The sequence below is a fragment of the Ovis aries genome, chromosome 12, assembly GCF_016772045.2.
Source record: "Ovis aries strain OAR_USU_Benz2616 breed Rambouillet chromosome 12, ARS-UI_Ramb_v3.0, whole genome shotgun sequence".
Taxonomy (NCBI): Eukaryota; Metazoa; Chordata; class Mammalia; order Artiodactyla; family Bovidae; genus Ovis; species Ovis aries.
The window spans coordinates 51060175-51072459 of NC_056065.1; the positions used below are offsets into that span (position 1 = coordinate 51060175).

Below are 12285 nucleotides of genomic sequence, written 5' to 3' on the forward strand. Positions count from 1 at the left end.
AACTCACCTTTAGCAATTTGTCTAAAAAAAAAATTTTTTTTTAAATATCTTACACTGTGCTTTATTGACTATGCCAAAGCCTTTGACTGTGTGGATCACAATAAACTGTGGAAAATTCTGAGAGAGATGAGAATACCAGACCACCTGACCTGCCTCTTGAGAAATTTGTATGCAGGTCAGGAAGCAACAGTTAGAACTGGACATGGAACAACAGACTGGTTCCAAATAGGAAAAGGAGTATGTCAAGGCTGTATATTGTCACCCTGCTTATTTAACTTATGTACAGAATACATCATGAGAAATGCTGGACTGGAACCACCCTTATGGCAGAAAGTGAAGAGGAACTAAAAAGCCTCTTGATGAAAGTGAAAGAAGAGAGTGAAAAAGTTAGCTTAAAGCTCAACATTCAGAAAATGAAGATCATGGCATCCGGTCCCATCACTTCATGGGAAATAGATGGGAAAACAGTGGAAACAGTGTCAGACTTTATTTTTTGGGGGCTCCAAAATCACTGCAGATGGTGACTGCAGCCATGAAATTAAAAGACACTTACTCCTTGGAAGAAAAGTTATGACCAACCTAGATAACTTATTCAAAAGCAGAGACGTTACTTTGCCGACTAAGGTCCGTGTAGTCAAGGCTATTGTTTTTCCCGTAGTCATGTATGGATGTGAGAGTTGGACTGTGAAGAAGGCTGAGCGCTGAAGAATTGATGCTTTTGAACTGTGGTGTTGGAGAAGACTCTTGAGAGTCCCTTGGACTGCAAGGAGATCCAACCAGTCCATTCTGAAGGAGATCAGCCCTGGGATTTCTTTGGAAGGAATGATGCTGAAGCTGAAACCCCAGTACTTTGGCCACCTCATGCGAAGAGTTGACTCATTGGAAAAGGCCCTGATGCTGGGAGGGATTGGGGGCAGGAGGAGAAGGGGACGACAGAGGATGAGATGGCTGGATGGCATCACTGACTCGATGGATGTGAGTCTGAGTGAACTCCGGGAGATGGTGATGGACAGGGAGGCCTGGCGTGCTGCGATTCATGGGGTCGCAAAGAGTCAGATACGACTGAGTGACTGAACTAAACTGAACACTGTACTAGTATGTATGCATGTCACCATCAAAAGCAACTTGGGACCTTTCTGACCTGCTTTTTTTCTTTCTCTATCTCTCTTTTTTCTAAAGACACAACTATACTCTATTTTGGTCATTTCTTGGAAAGGTTGCTCTCTGGAGTCACGTTAGCCAGTGCTGCCCTCTCAAGGTTACAATGCAGTGTGCTCAGTCACTCAGTCATGTGCGACTCTGAAACACCATGGACTGTAGCCCGCCAGGCTCCTCTGCCCATGGGATGTCCCAGGCAAGAAAACTGGAGTGGGTTACCATTTCCTTCTCCAGGGGATCTTCCTGACTCAGGGATCAAACCAGAGTCTCTTGCATTGCAGGCAGATTCTTTACTACTGCACCGCAGATGCAGTGGCCCCTACTAAAACCTAGGTTAGGCTTGCAGGTGAGGAACAGACAGGCACATAAAAGGACCAAGCAGTCATTGTCCTGATAAACTGAGAAGCTTTTGGGCACTGTCTTTTATGTGATGGTATAGTGAAAAGAACACTAACCACTGAGGTCTCATTTCAACCTCTGGCCGATGGTGTGCCCTGAGGCCTATCATGTCTTTGTGCCTCAGTTCCCTGCCAATAGAATGGGAATGGTTGCTCTAGTGCAGGGGGTCAGCCAACATTTTCTGTGAAAGGCCAGTCAATAATACTTTGAGCTTGGTAGGTCATTTTATCATTGTGACAACTCTGTTGTTATAGCTCAAAAGCAACCATGGACAAAATGTACACAAGTGAGGGTGGAAAAACCTTTATAAAGGGTGAAAAACCTTTATAATGGACACTGACTTTTGAATTTCATATAATATTTACATGTCATGAAACATTATTCTTTTTTCAATTTTTTTGAACCATTTAAAAATGTTCAGTCACTCAGTTGTGTCTTACTCTTTGAGACCCCATGGATTGATGCCAGGCTTCCCTGTCCATCACCAACTCCCGGAGCTCACTCAAACTCGTGTCCATCAAGTCAGTGATGCCACCCAACCATCTCATCCTCTGTTGTCCCCTTCTCCTCCCACCTTCAATCTTTCCCAGCATCAGGGTCTTTTCCAATGAATCAGTTCTTCGCATCAGGTGGCCAAAGGATTGGAGTTTCAGCTTCGGCATCAGTCCTTCCAATGAATATTCAGGACTGATTTCCTTTAGGACTGACTGCCCAAGGCCTCCTTGCTTCCCAAGGGACTCTCAAGAGTCTTCTCCAACACCACAGTTCAAAAGCATCAATTTTTCAACACTCAGCTTTCTTTATAGTCCAACTCACATCCATACATGACTACTGCAAAAACCATAGCTTTGACTAGATGGACCTTTGTTGGCAAAGTAATGTTTCTGCTTTTTAATATGCTATCTAGGTTGGTCATAACTTTTCTTCCAAGGGGCAAGCGTCTTTTAATTAAATGGCTGCAGTCACCACCTGCAGTGATTTGAGAGCCCAAAAGAGTAAAGTCTGTCAGTATTTAAAAAACACAGAAATAATTTTTAGCTTTCAAGATGTAGAAAAAAAACACAGGCAGTGAGCAGATATGACCCAGGGCTGAAACTTGTCAACTTTTGGACTAGATCATCTCAGAGAGCCCTTCCAATGTAATCTTTTACAATTTAAAAAGTTGAGTAAACTGTAGTTCCTTTTCATTTCTTTTTCTTGAAGGATGACCCAGGACATGCTTGTTTTGTGTGATATGAGGGACATAAGAAGATATTTTGTCCCCAAAAATATGCCTGCCAACTTCACAGTGCTGTGCTGTGCTAAGCTGCTTCAGTCGTGTCTGATTCTTTGCGATCCCATGGACTCTAGCCTACCAGGCTTCTCCATCCATGGGATTCTCCAGGCAAAAGTACTGGAGTGGGTTGGGGTCAGCCTCAAATACTAGCATTTCTACTTCTAGAACTGCACTGACCAAGACTGTCCAAGCTACAAGTCGAATTGAGTACTTGAAATGTGGCTAGTTCAAATTGAGATGTTTTATTAGCATAATACGCTTACCAGATTCTGAAGACTTAGAATTTAAACTATCTCATTAGTATTATATATTGTGATTATGAGTTTTTAAAATATTTTTGATACATTGAATTAAATATATTAATTTACTCTGTGCCTTTTTATTTATAAAATGTAGCTTCTAGAAAATTTAACAAATTATATCTCTACCAAACCGTACTGTTCTAGAAGGTTACCAGATTCATGGATTTGATTTGGTGGCACTAGTGGTAAAGATCCAAGTGGAAGATCCAAGGGATCTTCCCACCCCAGGGATCGAACCCAGGTCTCCCGCACTGCAGGCAGACACTTTACCATCTGAGGCACCAGGGAAGCCCTAGTGGTAAAGAACCTGTCTGCCAATGCAGGAGACATAAGAGAGACAGATAGATTTTATTCCTGGGTTGGGAAGATCCCCTGGAGAAGGAAATGGCAACCCACTCCAGTATTCTTGCCTGAAGAATCCCATGGACAGAGGAGCCTGGCGGGTTACAGTCCATGGGGTCGCAAAGAGTCACACACGACTTAAATGACTAAGCACACATTCAAATGCAATATTCTTGCATTTGCAATAATACATTTAACTTTATCATCATTGTGTGTGTCTAGAAATGGAAACTGGGGGGTTGAGATATGACGAAGTTTCTCCACACACATCGCTTTTTAAAGTCCTGACTCTAGGAGAAGGAAATGGCAACCCACTCCAGTATTCTTGCCTGGGAAATCCCATGGGCAGAGTAGCCTGCTAGGTTATTTCTAGTCCATGGGGTTGCAAACAGTCAAATCTGACTTGTCAACTAAAGAACAACAGCAATGAACAATAGTATGATCAAACAAATGTCACGATGTTTTGGTTAGGTGGCACTTGTGGTAAAGAACCTGATTGCCAACGCAGAAGACTCAAGAGATGCCAGCTTGATCCCTGTGTTGGGAAGATCCCCTGGAGGAGGGCAAAGCCTGGAGAATTCTTTCCTAGAGAAATTCCATGGACAGAGGAGCCTGGTGGGCTACAGTCCATAGGGTGGCAAAGAGTCAGACATGACTGAGTGACTTAATATGCATGCAGAGCTGTTTATAGATTTCACTTTGCAACCTTGATAAATGCAGTGAATGTTACTTAAAGTTTCCAAAGAGATTCAGGCTCTCAAGAGAGCAGAGTTGCTGAAATAAAGTCTATATTCCTGTGTAAAAAAAAAAAAAAGTCCTGACTCTAACATTAGTCTTGAAATTCACATGACAATCTTCTTTAAGGAACAAGTACTCATCTGAGGGCTTCCCTAGTGGCTCAGAGGTTAAAGCGTCTGCCTGCAATGTGGGAGACCTGGGTTCGATCCCTGGGTCAGGAAGATTCCCCTGGAGAAGGAAATGGCAACCCACTCTAGTATTCTTGCCTGGAGAATCCCATGGACGGAGGAGCCTGGTGGGCTACAGTCCACAGGGTTGCAAAGAGTCGGACTCGACTGAGCGACTTCACTCATCTGAGGTTTCCTAGGTGGCGCTAGTGGTAAGAACCTGCCTGCCAATGCAGGAGAGAGACATAGGTTTGATCCCTGGGTTGGGAAGATCCCCTGGAAGAGGGCATGTCAACCCACCCCAGTATTCTTGCCTGGAGAGTCCCCTGCACAGAGGAGCCTGAAGGGCTATAGTGCATGGGGTCGCAAAGAGTCACAACTAAAGCAACCTAGCAGGCACACACTTATCTGGAGGTCAGGATAAGTGGATCTCACCATAGCCTGTACCTCACTAAATAAATGGTAAGGCATTTCACTAAGATTCCTCAGCTACAATATGAGGATAAAAATGATCCTGCGTACCTCACAGAGCAAAGAGTGTGTGTGAGTTTGTGAGCTCTACAATGTCCCAACACTGTTCAGAAAGCAATTAGCAATGACAAGTAGCCGCCTCTAGCTTCCCACTAGCAGGCTGTACTCTTGCTGCAATGGCAGTGTCACTGCTGCTGCTCTAAAATCTCTGCACCCTGATTGGCAGTTACAGAGCAAGGACCCACCCTTTCCTCAGTAAGCTAATCCAAGCCTTCCAGCTTTAGTCGTCCCAAGTCACATTTGCTGACTTATTAAACCAGACCTGTCAGTTCCAACCCCTGGAGGAGGGAATGGCAACCCACTCCAGTATTCTTGCCTGGAGAATCCCATGGACAGAGGAGCCTGGCAGGCCACAGTCCATGGGGTTACAAGAGAGTCAGACATGACTTAGGTACTAAACAACAATTTCAAGGATTCCTAGAGGAGTTAAACCCACAGGCCTCCCCCAGTTGAAAAACAGTCACCATTCCTTGCAGTGGTAGGCTTTCCTGGTGGCTCAGATGGTAAAGACTTTGCCTGCCATGCAGGAGACCTGGGTTTGATCCCTGGGTCGGGAAGATCCTTGGGAGAGGGGAATGGCAACCCATTCCAGTGTTCTTGCGTGGAGAATTCTATGGACAGAAGAGCCTGGCAGACTACAGTCCATGGGATCACAAATAATCGGACACAACTAAGCAACTAACCTACTTGCAATGGTAATTAAATAGGCAATGCTCATTCCTGCTCAGGACTTTTTCCTTACTGTCTCTTCATCTTTTTTCTTTTTGGCCCTGCAGGGATCTTAGTTCCCAGACCAGTAATGGAATACATGCCTGATGCAGTGGAAGCACAGAGCCCTAACCACTGGAAAAAGCAAGTGTTAATTGCTCAGTCGTGTCCAACTCTTTGTGACTCCTCGGACTGTAGCCCGCCAGGCTCTTCTGTCCATGGGATTCTCCAGGCAAGAATACTGGATCGGGTTGCCATTCCCTTCTCCAGGGGAATCTTCCTGACTCAGGAATCCAACCCAGGTCTCCTGCATTGCAGGCAGATTCTTTACCCCCTGAGCCACCAAGGAAGCCCATTGGACTGACAGGGAAGTCTCTACATGTTCTATCTCCCTGATTAGACTGTATGCTTCACAAGGGCAGGAGCTCTTCTCCATCGAAATTTACGGTTGGAAGAGATCTTAGTACTGATCTGCTCCAGCCTCTCACCTCATATCTGAATCCCCTTTATGACATCTCTGGCAACTTCTGCCTAGGTCTCTCTCTCTTTTTAAATTAATTTTTGGTTGCCCTGGGTCTTCGTTGCTGTGTGCAGGCTTTCTCTACTTGAGGCGAGCAGGCGCTACTCTTCCTTGTGGTACTCAGGCTTCTCATTGCGGTGGCTTCTCCTGTTGTGGGGCACAGACCCTAGAGTACTCAGGCCTCAGGAGTTACAGTATGTGGGCTCGGTAGTTGTGGCGCAGGGGCTTAGTTGCTCCATGGCACATGGAATCTTCCCAGACCAGGGATCCAACCTGTGTCCTCTGCATTGACAGGCGGATTCTTATCCACTGTGCCTCCAGGGAAAGTCCCCTGATTAGGTCTCTTGAAGATTTCCAGTTCCAGTTTCTCTTCTTACCTAAGGAAGTCTGGCTCAGTGTAGGAATATAAGAAGATGCTACATACAAAGTTGCTGAATTCATGCAACTTCCCCCTTAAGACTGAGTCAGTCGTTGGCTGAATGTGGGATGCAAAAGAGGGAGAACACTGAGGAATGAACAACTTTTTGGCTAAAAATGTCGAAGAATGTTTCTAGCAAGCTTTTGCCCAGGCTGTAATCATGAGTGTGATTCAGCTCTTGCCTAATGTTATTAAGGGAAGTGAATTACAAAACTTATACCCCCAAATCTCTTTTTTTTTCTTGTTTAGTAAAGACTAGAGCGAGTAATTATTTGTGATGACATCCATCCAGAGGGCTAGGTGGACATCTTACCCATATAGCTAACATCTGGAAGGAGCTTTGCAGCTTACAAAGCCCTTTCCAATACTTCACTCATTAAAACTGTTTGGCGGAGGCAGCGTTATTTTGTTAGTAACTTTATAAAGGAGGGACTTCCCTGCGGTCCAGTGGTTAAGACTCCGTGCTGCAGGAATCTGCAGGGGTTCTATCCTTAGTCGGGGAACTAAGATCCCACATGCCGCCTGGCGTGGCCAAAAGAAACAGAAAGTCCAGAGAATCTGGGAGTGCTAAGTATAAAGAAGGAAACTGGGACTCAAATTAACTCCTTAGAGCGACAGAACCGGTGTGCAAACTCAGGTCTGCAGACCTAGGTCTGCACGGTTCAATCACTCTGATGATGGAAGGAGATGGCGGGGATGGGGGTGGGGGAGTTGTGGGTGGCGGGGGCGAGGTGAGGTACTGAGAGCAGAAAGAGGTTAGGGTGCGTGGAAAGTGTAAAGAACGGGTTTGGGGGCAGGGGGCGGGGAACGCTGGGCGACTGCTGGATAGGAAGCTGGCTCGCCGCGGGGTGGGAGCCGGCGGACGCCCGGGAGCCACGAGAGCATGATCGGGCTGTAGGAGCTGCTGCTGTGGGTGGCAGCACGCCCGGTTAGGCTTGCACCTCATCTCAAGCTCACCTCCCGGCTCCGCTTGCGGTTCGGCACCTAGAACTGGATCAGGCGGAGCCGCTGCCTCGCCGCCTCCGCCGCGGTCCTAGCGCCGCTGAGCTCCCAGCTCCGCCAGCTCTGCCAGCTCCCGGCTGCCAGCGGGAACCGCCGTGACCACCGGCCTCCGCTCAGGGGACCGGCCCGGCCGGCCCACCTGCGGCTGCCGTAGCGCGCGGACTGCCGTTTCCTGGAGAAGCTGCGTGTACTTGAGCCTGGTGATCACCGAGGAGGAGCAGGAGCCCAGCTTCTCCGACACCGCAAGCTTGGTGGTGCGGTCTGCCGTGGGCACCTCTTGCATCAGCGTCTGCGACCACCAGGGGATTGCCAAAAGAAATAATTCCAGGCTGATGTATGAAGTTTTAAAGCAACATCAGGAACATCTGGACTGACTTAGATAGTTCAAATACTTAGCAGAATTTGCAAAGTCATGACAAAGATTGCCATTCGGCAGCGAAAGTGCTGTCCCCAGAAGGTGGAAAAGCAGATACTGTGAGAGCTGCTCAAGACTTTGGCCAGTTAGTAGTTCAGCAGCAAAAGAAACCCACAGATATGGATGCAGATATGTTAGACCATTTCGTTTGAATGATGTCCCTGATCCTGACTTAGTGTTGAAGTTTGGTCTGAGGACAGCACACTAGGCTTTCTGCCCTAGCATATCAGGGTGATGGAGCTTGTCTCTGCCTTCCCACCTAAACATCAGTTATGAGGACTTTTTCTCTGCCCTCTGTCAATATGCTGCCTGTGAACAGCATCTGGGAAAGTAGTGATCCTTGGTTGTGTAATTTGATTTTTCAGGCTTTCAGAGGAAAGGACTCAGGTGACTTTGATGTGGACAAAGCACCTTTGAAACTCTGCACACACCAAGTTTCTTATCCTCATAATTAATCAACAAACACACACACAAAAATAGTGTCTCACGTGAAAGTAAGAGCACATGTGAGCACCCAGGATGTGTGCATGCATGCTGTATGGAAATAAACTCACAAATAGGACAAATATTGGAGAAGAAAATGTGTGGATTTTCACCTTTGAGCAACGAGCAATGTTTTGGGAGCTGAACTTTCATATTTAAAGGCGTCAGCTCCAACTACTTCCCTGTTTTTGTGGGTCAGGAAAGAGATGATTAAAGCTGTTTCCTTGTTGTTTGGGAGGGAGGGGAGTAATTTTTGTTCAGTCTTTCCTGGTGACCAAACTTTAATTTTTAAGAATACTATAGAAGATAAACAAAACTGACAAACTTTTAACCAGACTCATCATGAAAAAAAGAAGAATCAAATCAACAAAATTAGAAACGAAAAAGGAACAGTTACAATAGACAATGCAGAAATACAAAGGATTATAAGAGATTATATGAGCAACCATATGGCAATAAAATGGATAACCTGGAAGAAATGGATAGATTCTTAGAAAAGTTCAATCTTCCAAGACTGAAACAAGAAGAAATAGAAATTATGACCAACCCAATTATAAGTACTGAAATTGAAACTGTGATCAAAAGCTCCCAAAAAACAAAAACCCAGGACCAGATGGCTTCACAGGTGAATTCTATCAAACATTTAGAGATGAGCTAATGCCTATCCTTCTAAAACTCTTTCAAAAATTGCAGAGGAAGGAGCACTTCCAAACCCATTCTATGAGGCCACCATCACCCTGATACCAAAACCAAAGACAACACTAAAAAAGAAAACTACAGGCCAATATCACTGATGAACATAGATGCAAAAATCCTCAACAAAATTCTAGCAAACAGAATTCAGCAACACATTAAAAAGTTCATACACCATGATCAAGTTGGGTTTATTCCAGGAATGCAAGGATTCTTCAATATTTGCAAATCAATCAATGTGATACACCATATTAACAAACTGAAAGAGAAAAACCATGTGATAATCTCAATAGATGCAGAAAAAGCCTTTGACAAAGTTCAGTACCTATTAAAACTCTTCTAAAAATGGGCAGAGAAGAAACCTGTCTCAACATAGTAAAGGCCATATATGATAAGCCCCCCACAAACATTATTCTCAGTGGTGAAAAACCTGAAAGCATTCCCCCTAAGATCAGGAACAAGACAAGGGTGTCCACTCACCACTATTATTCAACTCAGTTCTGGAAGTCCTTGCTACAGCAATTAGAGAAGAAAAAGAAAGAAAAGGAATCCAGATTGGGAAAGAAGTAACTCTCTCACTGTTTGCAGATGACATGATACTATACATAGAAAACCCTAAAGATACGATCAGAAAATCAGTAGAGCTAATCAATGAATTTAGCAAAGTCACAGGATACAAAATCAATACACAAAAATCACTTGCATTCCTATATACTAATAATAAAAAATCAGAAAGAAATTAAGAAATCAATCCCATTCACTACTGCAACAAAAAGAATAAAATATCTAGGAATAAACCTACCTAAGGAGATGAAAGAACTGTATACAGAAAATTATAAGATACTGATGAAAGAAATCAAAGATGACATAAACAGATGGAGAGATAGTCCATGTTTCTGGGAAGGAAGAATCAATATTGTGAAAATGACTATACTACCAAACGCAATCTACAGATTCAATAAGATCCCTATCAAACTACCAACGGCATTTTTCATAGAACTAGAACAAAAACCTTCACAATTCATATAGAAACACAAAAGACCCTGAATAGCCAAAGCAATCTTGAGAAAGAAGAATGGAGCTGGGTGAATCAACCTTCCTAACTTCAGATTATACTACAAAGCTCCAGTCATCAAGACAGTATGGTACTGCCACAAAAACAGAAATATAGACCAATGGAACAAGATAGAAAGCCCAGAAATAAATCCACACACCTATTGGTACCTCATTTTTTACAAAGGAGGCAAAAATATACAATGGGGCATAGATAGCCTCTTCAGTAAGTAGTGTTGGGAAAACTGGACAGCAATATGTAAAAGAATGAAATTAGAACACTTTCTGACACCATACACAAAGATAAACTCAAAATGGATTAAAGACGTGTAAGACCAGAAACAAAACTCTGAGAGGAAAACATAGGCAGAACACTCAACAACATAAATCAGAGCAAGATCCTCTATGACCCACCTCCTAGAGTGATGGAAATAAAAACAAAAGTAAACTAGTGGGACCTAGTTAAACTTAAAAGGTTTTGCAGAGCAAAGGAAACTAACTATAAACAAGGTGGAAAGATAACCATCAGAATGGGAAAAAATAATAGAAAATTAAACAACTAACAAAGGATTAATTTCCAAAATATACAAGCAGCTCATACAACTCATACCAGAAAAACAAACAACCCAATCTACAAGTGGGGAAAAGACCTAAATAAACATTTCTCCAATACAGATGGCTAACAAACACGTGAAAAGATGCTCAACATCGCTCATTATTAGAGAAATGCAAATCAAAACTACAATGAGATATCACCTCACACCAGTTATAATGGCCATTATCGAAAAGTCTACAAACAATAAATGCTGGAGAGGGTGTGGAGAAAAGGGAATGCTCTTGCACTTTTGGTGGGAATGTAAATTGATAGAGCCACTATGGTAGATGGTATGGAGATTCCTTAAAAAACTAGGAATAAAACCAACATCTGACTCAGCAATCCCACTCCTAGGCATATACCCTGAGGAAACCAAAATTGAAAAAGACACATGCATCTCATTGTTCATTGCAGCACTATTTACAATAGCTAGAACATGGAAGCAACCTAGATATCCATTGACAGATGAATGGATAAAGAAGTTGTGTTTCATATACACAATGAAATATTACTCAGCCATAAAAAGAAATGCTTTTGAGTCAGTTCTAATGAGGTGGATGAACCTTGAGCCTATTATACAGAGTGAAGTAAGTAAGAAAGAGAAAGATAAATATCGTATACTAGCATGTATATATGGAATCTAGAAAAATGGTACTGATGGATTTATTTGCAAGGCAGCAGTGGAGAAACAGAGAGAACAGACTTATGGACATGGGAAGATGGGAGGAGAGGGTGAGCTGTATGGAGAGAATAACAAGGAAACTTACATTACCATATATAAAATAGATAGCCAATGGGAATTTGCTGTACATCTCAAGGAACTCAAATGGGCTGTAACCACCTAGAGGGGTGGGATGGGGAGAGAGGTGGGAAAGAGGTTCAAGAGTTAGGGGATATATGTACACCAACGTTTGATTCATGTTGATGTTTGACAGAAAACAACAAAATCCTGTAAAACAATTACTCTTCAATTTAAATAAATAAATAAATACTGTATTGACTTATTAAAGGATGTGAAGATAGCTGAGCACTGAAGAATTGATGTTTTTGAACGGTGGTGTTGGAGAAAGACTCTTGAGTGTACCTTGGACTGCAAGGAGGTCCAACCAGTCCATCCTAAAGGAGACCAGTCCTGGGTGTTCATTGGAAGGACTGATGCTGAAGCTGAAACTCCAATACTTTGGCCACCTCATATGAAGAATTGACTCATTGGAAAAGACCCTGATGCTGGGAGGGATTGAGGGCAGGAGGAGGAGGGGACGACAGAGGATGAGATGGCTGCATGGCATCACTGATTCGATGGATGTGAGTTTGAGTGAACTCTGGGAGTTGGTGATGGACAGGGAGGCCTGGCATGCTGAGATTCATGGGGTTGCAAAGAGTCAGACACAACTGAGCAACTGAACTGAACTGAACTGAACTTAAAGGATGCATTCTAGGGCTTCCCTGGTGGCTCAGCAGTAAAAGAATCCATCTGCAATGCAG

At 43.6% G+C, this 12285-nt stretch overlaps 1 pseudogene; it reads left to right on the forward strand.

Moving 5' to 3' along the window:
* The window catches only part of LOC101109110 (dehydrodolichyl diphosphate synthase complex subunit NUS1-like), a 32026-nt pseudogene extending 20230 nt beyond the window's left edge, over positions 1-11796 (forward strand).
* Positions 11797-12285: the final 489 nt, after the last annotated feature.